Source organism: Arachis hypogaea, chromosome 19 (assembly GCF_003086295.3).
Source record: "Arachis hypogaea cultivar Tifrunner chromosome 19, arahy.Tifrunner.gnm2.J5K5, whole genome shotgun sequence".
Lineage (NCBI taxonomy): Eukaryota > Viridiplantae > Streptophyta > Magnoliopsida > Fabales > Fabaceae > Arachis > Arachis hypogaea.
In genome coordinates this window covers 109,689,988-109,701,899 of record NC_092054.1, presented here as the reverse complement: position 1 = coordinate 109,701,899, position 11,912 = coordinate 109,689,988, and the positions used below count along the sequence as shown (strand labels likewise).

Genomic DNA, 11,912 nt, shown 5'->3' with positions numbered 1-11,912 from the left:
TTCTGGCTGAAATTGAGGGACTTGAGCAAAAATCAGATTCAGAGGTTGAAGAAGGACTGCTGATGCTGTTGGATTCTGACCTCCCTGCACTCAAAGTGGATTTTCTGGAGCTACAGAACTCATAATGGCGCGCTTTCAATTGCGTTGGAAAGTAGACATCCAGGGCTTTCTAGAAATATATAATAGTCCATACTTTAGCCGAGTTTAGATGACATAAAATGGCGTTGAACGCCAGTTCTACGCTGTTGTCTGGAGTTAAACGCCAGAAACACGTCACAAGCCAGAGTTGAACGCCAGAAATACGTTACAAACTGGCGTTCAACTCCAAGATTGACCTCTACACGTGTAACATTCAAGCTCAGCCCAAGCACACACCAAGTGGGCCCCGGAAGTGGATTTATGCATCAATTACTTACTTCTGTAAACCCTAGTAACTAGTTTATTATAAATAGGACTTTTTACTATTGTATTAGACATCTTTGATCAGTTTTATGCCATCTTAGACTTTCATGGGGGCTGGCCATTTGGCCATGCCTGAACCATTATCACTTATGTATTTTCATACGGTAGAGTTTCTGCACTCCATAGATTAAGGTGTGGAGCTCTGCTGTTCCTCAAAGATTAATGCAAAGTACTACTATTTTTCTATTCAATTCAACTTATTCCGCTTCTAAGATATTCATTCGCACTTCAACATGAATGTGATGAACGTGACAATCATCATCATTCCCCCACGAACGCGTGCCTGACAACCACTTCCGTTCCACCTTAGATTGAATGAGTATCTCTTGGATATCTTAATCAGAGTCTTCGTAGTATAAGCTAGATTGATGGCGGCATTCATGAGAGTCCGGAAAGTCTAAACCTTGTCTGTGGTATTCCGAGTAGGGCTCTGGGATTGAATGACTGTGACGAACTTCAAACTCGCGAGTGCTGGGCATAGTGACAGACGCAAAAGGAGGGTGAATCCTATTCCAGTATGATCGAGAACCTCAGATGATTAGTCGTGCTGTGACAGAGCATTTGGACCATTTTCACAAGAGGATAGGATGCAGCCATTGACAAGGGTGATGCCTCCAGATGATTAGCCATGCAGTGACAGCGCATCGGACCATTTTCCAGAGAGGATTAAAAGTAGCCATTGACAACGGTGATGTCCTTACATAAAGCCAGCCGTAGAAAGGAGTAAGACTGATTGGATAAAGACAGCAGGAAAGCAGAGATTCAGAGGAACGAAAGCATCTCTATACGCTTATCTGAAATTCTCACCAATGAATTACATAAGTATTTCTATCTTTATTTTCTGTCTATTTATCATTTATTTTCGAAAACTCCATAACCTTTTGATATCCGCCTGACTGAGATTTACAAGCTGACCAAAGCTTGCTTCACACCAACAATCTCCGTGGGATCGACCCTTACTCACGTAAGGTTTATTACTTGGACGACCCAGTACACTTGCTGGTTAGTTGTATCGAAGTTGTGAATGAAAAACAATTTATTAAGACGTGTGTACAAGTTTTTGGCGCCGTTGCCTGAGATCACAATTTCGTGCACCAAGTTTTTGGCGCCGTTGCCGGGGATTGTTCGAGTTTGAACAACTGACGGTTCATCTTGTTGCTCAGATTAGGTAATTTTCTTTTTTTTTTATTTTCAAAAATTTTTCAAAAACCTTTCAAAAACTTCTCATCTATTTTCAAAAAAAAAAAAATAAAAAAATAAATCTTTTCAAAAATATACTTTTCTTCAGAATTTTTAGGAATGAATTCTAAAGTTTCATGAAGCATGTTGAAGCCTGGCTGGCTGTAAAGTCATGTCTAATTCTTTTGGATAGGGACTTCCAACCATCAGCATAGAGGCAAGTTAATTGGAATGTCAGCCGTGGCATGTCTGAGTTACATACTAAAGCTTGGCTGGCTATTAAGCCATGCCTAACCCTCGGATTGGAGCTTTAGACTAAGAATACAAGATTCCTGGAATTCTTATTAAAAAAATTTTGAAATCCTTATTTTCTTTTTCCTATATGTTTTTTCGAAAAAAAATATACAAAAATACCAAAAAAATTATAAAATCATAAAAATAAAAAATATTTCATGTTTCTTGTTTGAGTCTTGAGTCAAGTTGAAAGTTTGGTGTCAATTGCATATTCATCTTGCATTTTTCGAAAAATTCATGCATTCATAGTGTTCTTCATGATCTTCAAGTTGTTCTTGGTAAGTCTTCTTGTTCGATCTTGATGTTTTCATGTTTTGTGTCTTTTCTTGTTTTTCATATGCATTCTTGCATTCATAGTGTCTATACATGAAAAATTTTTAAGTTTGGTGTCTTGCATGTTTTCTTTGCATTAAAAATTTTTCAAAAATAAGTTCTTGATGTTCATCTTAACATTTAAAGTGTTCTTGGTGTTCATCTTGACATTCATAGCATTCTTGCATGCATTCATTGTTTTGATTCAAAATTTTCATGCATTGAGTCTTTTTCATGTTTTTCCCTCTCATCATTAAAAATTCAAAAATCAAAAAAATATCTTTCCCTTTTTCACTCATAAATTTCGAAAATTTGAGTTGACTTTTTCAAAACTTTTTAAAATCTAGTTGTTTTTATGAGTCAAATCAAATTTTCAATTTAAAAATCTTATCTTTTTCAAAAATAAAATCTTTTTCATTTTTCTTATTTATTTTCGAAAATTTTAAAAATCTTTTTCAAAAATCTTTTCTTATCTTTATCTCCTAATTTTCGAAAATAACATCATCAATTAATGTTTTGATTCAAAAATTTCAAGTTTGTTACTTGCTTGTTAAGAAAGATTCAAACTTTGAGTTCTAGAATCATATCTTGTGATTTCTTGTGAATCGAATCATTAATTGTGATTTTAAAAATCAAATCTTTTTCAAAACTAATTTCAATCATATCTTTTCAAAAATATCTCTTTATCTTATCTTTTTCAAAATTTGATTTTAAAATATCCTTTCTAACTTCTTATCTTCTTATCTTTTCAAAATTGATTTTCAAATTTGTTTCAACTAACTAACTAACTTTTTGTTTGTTTCTTATTTTTTTCAAAACTACCTAACTAACTCCCTCTCTCTCTAATTTTCAAAAATATCTTCCCTCTTTTTCAAAATTTCTTTTTAATTAACTAATTATTTTAATTTTTGATTTTAATTCTCGAAAATTACTAACCTTTTTCAAAAACTATTTTCGAAAATCACTAACTCTTTTTCAAAAATTATTTTCGAAAATTATCTCTCTCTCTTATCTCCTTCTATTTATTTATTCATCTACTAACACTTCATCTCACCCAAATTCGAACCCCCTCTTCCATCTGTGTTCGAATTTTTTCTTCTTCTTTTCTTCTACTCACACAGGGACCTCTATACTATGGTAAAAAGGACCCCTATTATTATTATTTTTTTGTCCCTCTTTTTCATATGAGCAGGAGCAAGGACAAGAACATTCTTGTTGAAGCAGATCCAGAACCTGAAAGGACTCTGAAGAGGAAACTAAGAGAAGCTAAATTACAACAATCCAGCAAGCACCTTTCAGAAATTTTCGAACAGGAAGAGGAGATGGCAGCCGAAAATAATAATAATGCAAGGAGGATGCTTGGTGACTTTACTGCACCTAATTCCAATTTACATGGAAGAAGCATCTCCATTCCTGCCATTGGAGCAAACAATTTTGAGCTTAAACCTCAATTAGTTTCTCTGATGCAGCAGAACTGCAAGTTTCATGGACTTCCATTTGAAGATCCTTTTCAGTTCTTAACTGAATTCTTGCAGATATGTGATACTGTTAAGACTAATGGAGTAGATCCTGAAGTCTACAGGCTCATGCTTTTCCCTTTTGCTGTAAGAGATAAAGCTAGAGTATGGTTGGACTCTCAACCTAAGGATAGCCTGAACTCTTGGGATAAGCTGGTCAAGGCTTTCTTAGCCAAGTTCTTTCCTCCTCAAAAGCTGAGTAAGCTTAGAGTGGATGTCCAGACATTCAGACAGAAAGAAGGTGAATCCCTCTATGAAGCTTGGGAGAGATACAAAGGACTGACCAAAAAGTGTCCTTCTGACATGCTTTCAGAATGGAGCATCCTGGATATATTCTATGATGGTCTGTCTGAATTAGCTAAGATGTCATTGGATACTTTTGCAGGTGGATCCATTCACCTAAAGAAAACGCCTGCAGAAGCTCAAGAACTCATTGACATGGTTGCTAATAACCAGCTCATGTACACTTCTGAGAGGAATCCTGTGAGTAATGGGACGCCTCAGAAGAAGGGAGTTCTTAAAATTGATACTCTGAATGCCATATTGGCTCAGAACAAATTATTGACCCAACAGGTCAATATGATTTCTCAGAGTCTGAATGGAATGCAAGCTGCATCCAACAGTACTCAAGAGGCATCTTCTGAAGAAGAAGCTTATGATCCTGAAAACCCTGCAATAGCAGATGTGAATTACATGGGTGAACCTTATGGAAACACCTATAACCCCTCATGGAGAAATCACCCAAATCTCTCATGGAAGGATCAACAAAAGCCTCAACAAGGCTTTAATAATGGTGGAAGAAATAGGTTTAACAATAGTAAACCTTTTCCATCATCCACTCAACAACAGACAGAGAATTCTGAGCAGAATCCATCTAGCTTAGCAAATATAGTCTCTGATCTATCTAAGGCCACTGTGAGTTTCATGAATGAAACAAGATCCTCCATTAGAAATTTGGAAGCACAAGTGGGCCAGCTGAGTAAAAGGATCACTGAAATCCCTCCTAGTACTCTCCCAAGCAATACAGAAGAAAATCCAAAAGGAGAGTGCAAGGCCATTGACATAACCACCATGGCCGAACCTGGAGAGGAAGAGAAGGACATAAATCTCAGTGAGGAAGACCTCCTGGGACGTCCAATGATCAATAACGAGTTTCCCTCTGAGGAACCAAAGGAATCTGAGACTCATCTAGAGAACATAGAGATTCCATTGAACCTCCTTATGCCATTCATGAGCTCTGATGAGTATTCCTCTTCTGAAGAGAATGAGGATGTTACTGAAGAGCAAGTTACCAAGTACCTTGGTGCAATCATGAAGCTGAATGCCAAATTATTTGGTATTGAGACTTGGGAAGATGAACCTCCCTTGTTCACCAATGAACTAAGTGATCTGGATCAACTGACATTGCCTCAGAAGAAACAGGATCCTGGAAAGTTCGTAATAACTTGTACCATAGGCAACATGATCTTTGAAAAGGCTCTGTGTGACCTTGGTTCAGGGATAAACCTCATGCCCCTCTCTGTAATAGAGAAACTGGGAATCTTTGGGATGCAAGCTACTAAAATCTCATTAGAGATGGCAGACAATTCAAGAAAATAGGCTTATGGACAAGTAGAGGACATGTTAGTAAAGGTTGAAGGCCTTTACATCCCTGCTGATTTCATAATCCTTGATACTGGGAAGGATGAGGATGAATCCATCATCCTTGGAAGACCTTTCCTAGCCACAGCAAGAGCTGTGATTGATGTTAACAGAGGTAAATTAGTCCTTCAATTGAATGAGGACTCCCTTGTATTTACAACTCAAGGTTACCCTTCTGTAAAAACATGGAAAAGAGGCACAGTAAGCTTCTCTCAAAACAGAGTCAACCAAAGCCCCCACAGTCAAACTCTAAGTTTGGTGTTGGGAGGCCACAACCAAACTCTAAGTTTGGTGTTGGGAAGTCTCAACAATGCTCTGAACATCTATGAGGCCCCATGAGAGCCCACTGTCAAGCTATTGACATTAAAGAAGCACTTGTTGGGAGGCAACCCAATTTTTTATTTATCTAATTTTATTTTTCTTGTTCTTTCATGTTTTATTAGGTTCATGATCATGTGGAGTCACAAAATAAATATAAAAATTGAAAACGGAATCAAAAATAGCAGAAGAAAAATCACACCCTGGAGGAAGACCTCACTGGCGTTTAAACGCCAGTAAGAAGCATCTGGATGGCGTTCAACGCCAGAACAGAGCATGGTTCTGGTGCTGAATGCCCAAAATGGGCAGCATCTGGGCGTTTGAATGCCAGAATTGCACCCTGGAGAAGAGCTGGCGTTGAACGCCCAGAACAAGCATGGTTTTGGCGTTCAACGCCAGAAATGGGCAACAAATGGGCGTTCAACGCCCAGAACAAGCACCAATCTGGCGCTGAACACCCAGAGTTGTGTGCAAGGGCATTTTGCATGCCTAATTTGGTGCAAGGTTGTAAATCCTTGAACACCTCAGGATCTGTGGATCCCACAGGATCCCCACCTACCTCCACTCACTTCTTCTCACCCCTCTTTCACACAATCCCATAAACACTCTTCTCGAAAACTCTTCACCAATCACCTCAATCTCTCTTCCCTATAACCACTTTACCACTCACATCCATCCACTCTTCCCCATAAACCTACCTCATAAACCCCACCTACCTTCAAAATTCAAAATCAATTTCCCACCCAAAACCCACCCTTATGGTCGAACCTTACCCCCCCTTCCCTATATAAAGCCCTCCATTCTTCTTCATTTTCACAGAACACAACCCTCTCTTCCCCTTCTTAGTCGAATACACCCCTCCCCCCTCTCCTCCATATCTTCTTCTTCTTCTTCTTCTTCATCTATTCTTTCTTTTCTTGCTCGAGGGCGAGCAATATTCTAAGTTTGGTGTGGTAAAAGCATAAGCTTTTTGTTTTTCCATTACCATTGATGGCACCCAAGACCGGAGAATCCTCTAGAAAAGGGAAAGGGAAGACAAAAGCTTCCACCTCCGAGTCATGGGAGATGGAAAGATTCATCTCCAAAGCTCATCAAGACCACTTCTATGATGTTGTGGTCAAGAAGAAAGTGATCTCCGAGGTCCCTTTCAAGCTCAAAAAGAATGAGTATCCAGAGATCCGACATGAAATCCAAAGAAGAGGTTGGGAAGTTCTAACAAACCCCATCCAACAAGTCGGCATCCTAATGGTTCAAGAGTTCTATGCCAATGCATGGATCACTAGAAACCATGATCAAAGTAAGAACCCAAACCCAAAGAATTATATTACAATGGTTCGGGGGAAATACTTAGATTTTAGTCCGGAAAATGTGAGGTTGGCGTTTAACTTGCCTATGATGCAAGGAGATGCACGCCCCTACACTAGAAGGGTCAACTTTAATCAAAGGTTGCAACAAGTCCTCATGGACATATGTGTGGAAGGAGCTCAATGGAAGATTGACTCCAAAGGCAAGTGATGAGCGGATAATTTATACGCTTTTTGGCATTGTTTTTAGTATGTTTTTAGTAGGATCTAGTTACTTTTAGGGATGTTTTCATTAGTTTTTATGTTAAATTCACATTTCTGGACTTTACTATGAGTTTGTGTGTTTTTCTGTGATTTCAGGTATTTTCTGGCTGAAATTGAGGGACTTGAGCAGAAATCAGATTCAGAGGTTGAAAAAGGACTACTGATGCTATTGGATTCTGACCTCCCTGCACTCAAAGTGGCTTTTCTGGAGCTACAGAACTCGAAATGGCGCGCTTCGAATTGCGTTGGAAAGTAGACATCCAGGGCTTTCCAGCAATATATAATAGTTCATACTTTGGCCCAGAATTGACAACGTAAACTGGCGTTCAACGCCAGCCTTCTGCCCAAATCTGGCGTCCAGCGCCAGAAAAGGATCCAAAACCAGAGTTGAACGCCCAAACTGGCACAGAAACTGGCGTTCAACTCCACAAATGGCCTCTGCACGTGGAACACTTAAGCTCAGCCCAAACACACACCAAGTGGGCCCTGGAAGTGGATTTATGCATCAATTACTTACTCATGTAAACCCTAGTGACTAGTTTACTATAAATAGGACCTCTTACTATTGTATTAGAAGTCTTTTCGACCATCTTTAGATCCTGGATTGTATTTTGATCCTGTGATCACATTCAAGGGGGCTGGCCACACAGCCATGCCAGGACCTTCACTTATGTATTTTCATACGGTAGAGTTTCTACACTACATAGATTAAGGTGTGGAGCTCTGCTGTTCCTCAAAGATTAATGCAAAGTACTACTGTTTTCTATCCAAATCTTCTTATTTCTCTTCTAAGATATCCATTCGCACCCAAGAACGTGATGAAGGTGATGATTATGTGTGACGCTCATCATCCTTCTCCCTTATGAACGCGTGCCTGACAAACACTTCTGTTCTACATGAATTAAGCTAGAATGAATATCTCTTAGATCTCCTAACCAGAATCTTCGTGGCGTAAGCTAGAATGATGGCGGCATTCAAGAGAATCTGGAAAGTCTAAACCTTGTCTGTGGTATTCCGAGTAGGATTCAGTGATTGAATGACTGTGACGAGCTCCTAACTCGCGATTGCAGGGCGTTAGTGACAGACGCAAAAGGATAGTAAATCCTATTCCGGCATGATCGAGAACCGACAGATGAATAGCCGTGCCGTGACAGGGTGCGTGAGCATATTATTCACTGAGAGGATAAGATGAAGCCATTGACAAGGGTGATGCCTCCAGACGATTAGCCGTGCCGTGACAGGGCATTGGATCATTTTCCCGTGAGATGACCAAAAGTAGCCATTGACAGTGGTGATGTATCACATAAAGCCAGCCATGGAAAGGAGTGAGACTGATTGGATGAAGATAGCAGGAAAGCAGAGGTTCAGAGGAACGAAAAGCATCTCTATTCGCTTATCTGAAATTCCTACCAATGATTTACATAAGTATCTCTATCCCTTTTATTGTTTATTTTAATCTAATCAAGTATCATGTTTAAATCCACCTGACTGAGATTTACAAGATGACCATAGCTTGCTTCATACCAACAATCTCCGTGGGATTCGACCCTTACTCACGTAAGGTATTACTTGGACGACCCAATGCACTTGCTGGTCAGTTGTACCGAAGTTGTGTCCACACATAGAGCCACAATGAGGATTCAATACAATTATATATTGTTACTCTCACACAAGTACAAAGAACATGGAACACAATTTCGTGCACCAAGTTTTTGGCGCCGTTGCCGGGGATTGTTTGAGTTTTCGGCAAGCTTTTGGTCCGGTAACATCAGTGCCAAGTCTGATCCGGCAACAACGCCAAGTTTTTGGCGCCGTTGCCGGGGATTGTTTGAGTTTGGACAACTAACGGTTTATCTTGTTGCTCAGATTAGGTAATTTTCTTTTTATTTTATTTTCAAAAATTTTTCAAAAATATTTCTAAAATCTTCTCATCTGTTTTCGAAAAAAAATAAAAATGTTTTCAAAAATAAATTATTCTATGGCTTCAAAATTTTTAAGAATGAATTCTAGTGTTTCATGATGCATGCTGAAGCCTGGCTGGCTGTAAAGCCATGTCTATTCGTTTGGTAATGGGTATGTCAGGCATGTCATATCTGAATTACATGCTGAAGCTTGGCTGGCCATTGGCCATGTCTAGTGTTTTGGACCGGAGCTTTCATTGAAAGCTTGGCTGGCTAGTGAGCCATGTCTAATTCCTGGACTGAAGCTTTAGACTAAGAATGCTAGATTCCTGGAATTCATATTAAAAATTTTGGAATCCTTATTTTTCTTTTTCATATAATTTTCAAAAAAAATAAAATAAAAATCCAAAAAAATTATAAAATCATAAAAATAAAAAATATTTTGTGTTTCTTGTTTGAGTCTTGAGTCATGTTATAAGTTTGGTGTCACTTGCATATGCATCTTGCATTTTTCGAAAATTCATGCATTCATAGTGTTCTTCATGATCTTCAAGTTGTTCTTGGTAAGTCTTCTTGTTTGATCTTGATGATTTTTTTTGTTTTGTGTCTTTTCATGTTTATCATATGCATTTTTGAATTCTTAGTGTCTAAGCATTAAAGAATTCTAAGTTTGGTGTCTTGCATGTTTTCTTTGCATTAAAAATTTTTCAAAATTGTGTCTTGATGTTCATCTTGACATTCAAAGTGTTCTTGGTGTTCATCTTGACATTCATAGCATTCTTGCATGCATCACATGTTTTGATCTAAAAATTTCATGCATTGCATAATTTTCATGTTTTTCATAAAAATTTCAAAAAATCAAAAAAATATCTTTCCTTTTTTCTCTCATCAAATTCGAAAATTGAGTTGACTTTTTCAAAAATTTTTAAAAATCAAATTATTTCTCATGAGTCAAATCAAATTTTCAATTTGAAAATCTTATCTTTTTCAAAATCTTTTTCAAAAATCAAATCTTTTTCAAATTTCTTAGTTATTTTCGAAAATTCCAAAAATATTTTTCAAAAATCTTTTTCTTATTTTATATCATAATTTTCGAAAATAACAATAGCAATTAATGTTTTGATTCAAAAATTTCAAGTTTGTTACTTACTTGTTAAGAAAGATTCAAACTTTAAGTTCTAGAATCATATCTTGTGATTTCTTATGAATCAAGTCATTAATTGAGATTTTAAAAATCAAATCTTTTTCAAAACTAATTTCTATCATATCTTTTCAAAATATCTTCTTATCTTATCTTTTTCAAAAATATCTTTTCAAAATATCTTTCCTAACCTCCTAACTACTTATCTTTTCAAAATTGGTTTTCAAAATTTGTTTCAACTAACTAACTAACTTTTTGTTTGTTTCTTAACTTTTTCAAAACCACCTAACTAATTCTAATTTTCGAAAATACCTCCCCCTTTTTCAAAAATTTCTTTTTAATTAACTAATTATTTTTATTTTTTTTTATTTCAAAAAATTTTCGAAAAAAAAATACTAAATATTTTTCAAAAACTATTTTCAAAAATCACTAACTCCTTTTCAAAAATAATTTTCGAAAAATCCCTCCTTCTCTCTCATCCTATTCTATTTATTCATTCATTAACTAACATCTCTTCCTCACATCATCACCAAATTCGAACCCCCTCCTCTATCTGTGTTCGAATTTCTTCTTCTTCTTTTCTACTAACAATAAGGAACCTCTTTACTGTGACATAGAGGATTCCTCTTCTTTTCTTTTTCTCTCCTCTTTCTTATGAGCAGGGACAGAGAAAAAGGCATTCTTGTTGAAGCTGATCCAGAACCTGAAAGGACTCTGAAGAGAAAATTAAGAGAAGCTAAATTACAACAATCCAGAGACAACTTGATTGAAAATTTCGAACAAATAAAGGAGATGGCAGCCGAACCCAACAACAATGCAAGGAGAATGCTTGGTGACTTTACTGCACCTAATTCCAATTTACATGGAAGAAGCATCTCCATTCCTGCCATTGGAGCAAACAACTTTGAGCTGAAACCTCAGTTAGTTTCTCTGATGCAGCAGAACTGCAAGTTTCATGGACTTCCATCTAAAGATCCTTTTCAGTTCTTAACTGAATTCTTGCAGATATGTGATACTGTTAAGACTAATGGAGTAGATCCTGAAGTCTACAGGCTTATGCTTTTCCCTTTTGCTGTAAGAGACAGAGCTAGATTATGGTTGGATTCTCAACCCAAAGACAGCCTGAACTCTTGGGATAAGCTGGTCACGGCTTTCTTAGCCAAGTACTTTCCTCCTCAAAAGCTGAGCAAGCTTAGAGCTGATGTTCAAACCTTCAGGCAGAAAGAAGGTGAATCCCTCTATGAAGCTTGGGAAAGATACAAACAGTTGACCAAAAAGTGTCCTTCTAACATGCTTTCAGAATGGACCATCCTGGATATATTCTATGATGGTCTGTCTGAGTTATCTAAGATGTCACTGGACACTTCTGCAGGTGGATCCATTCACCTAAAGAAAATGCCTGCAGAAGCTCAAGAACTCATTGACATGGTTGCTAATAACCAGTTCATGTACACTTCTGAAAGGAATCCTGTGAGTAATGGGACGCCTATGAAGAAGGGAGTTCTTGAGGTTGATACTCTGAATGCCATATTGGCTCAGAATAAAATATTGACTCAGCAAGTCAATATGATTTCTCAGA

At 37.4% G+C, this 11,912-nt stretch overlaps 2 non-coding genes across 2 annotated transcripts; both read right to left on the bottom strand.

Annotated features, from left to right (window-relative positions):
* Positions 1–3,965: 3,965 nt before the first annotated feature.
* On the bottom strand, positions 3,966–4,073 carry LOC112782178 (small nucleolar RNA R71). The gene has a single exon (XR_003192913.1). It is a non-coding gene; the product is annotated as a small nucleolar RNA R71 (small nucleolar RNA).
* Positions 4,074–11,521: 7,448 nt separating this feature from the next.
* LOC112781045 (small nucleolar RNA R71) lies at positions 11,522–11,629 on the bottom strand. The gene has a single exon (XR_003191843.1). It is a non-coding gene; the product is annotated as a small nucleolar RNA R71 (small nucleolar RNA).
* Between the last annotated feature and the right edge of the window lie 283 nt (positions 11,630–11,912).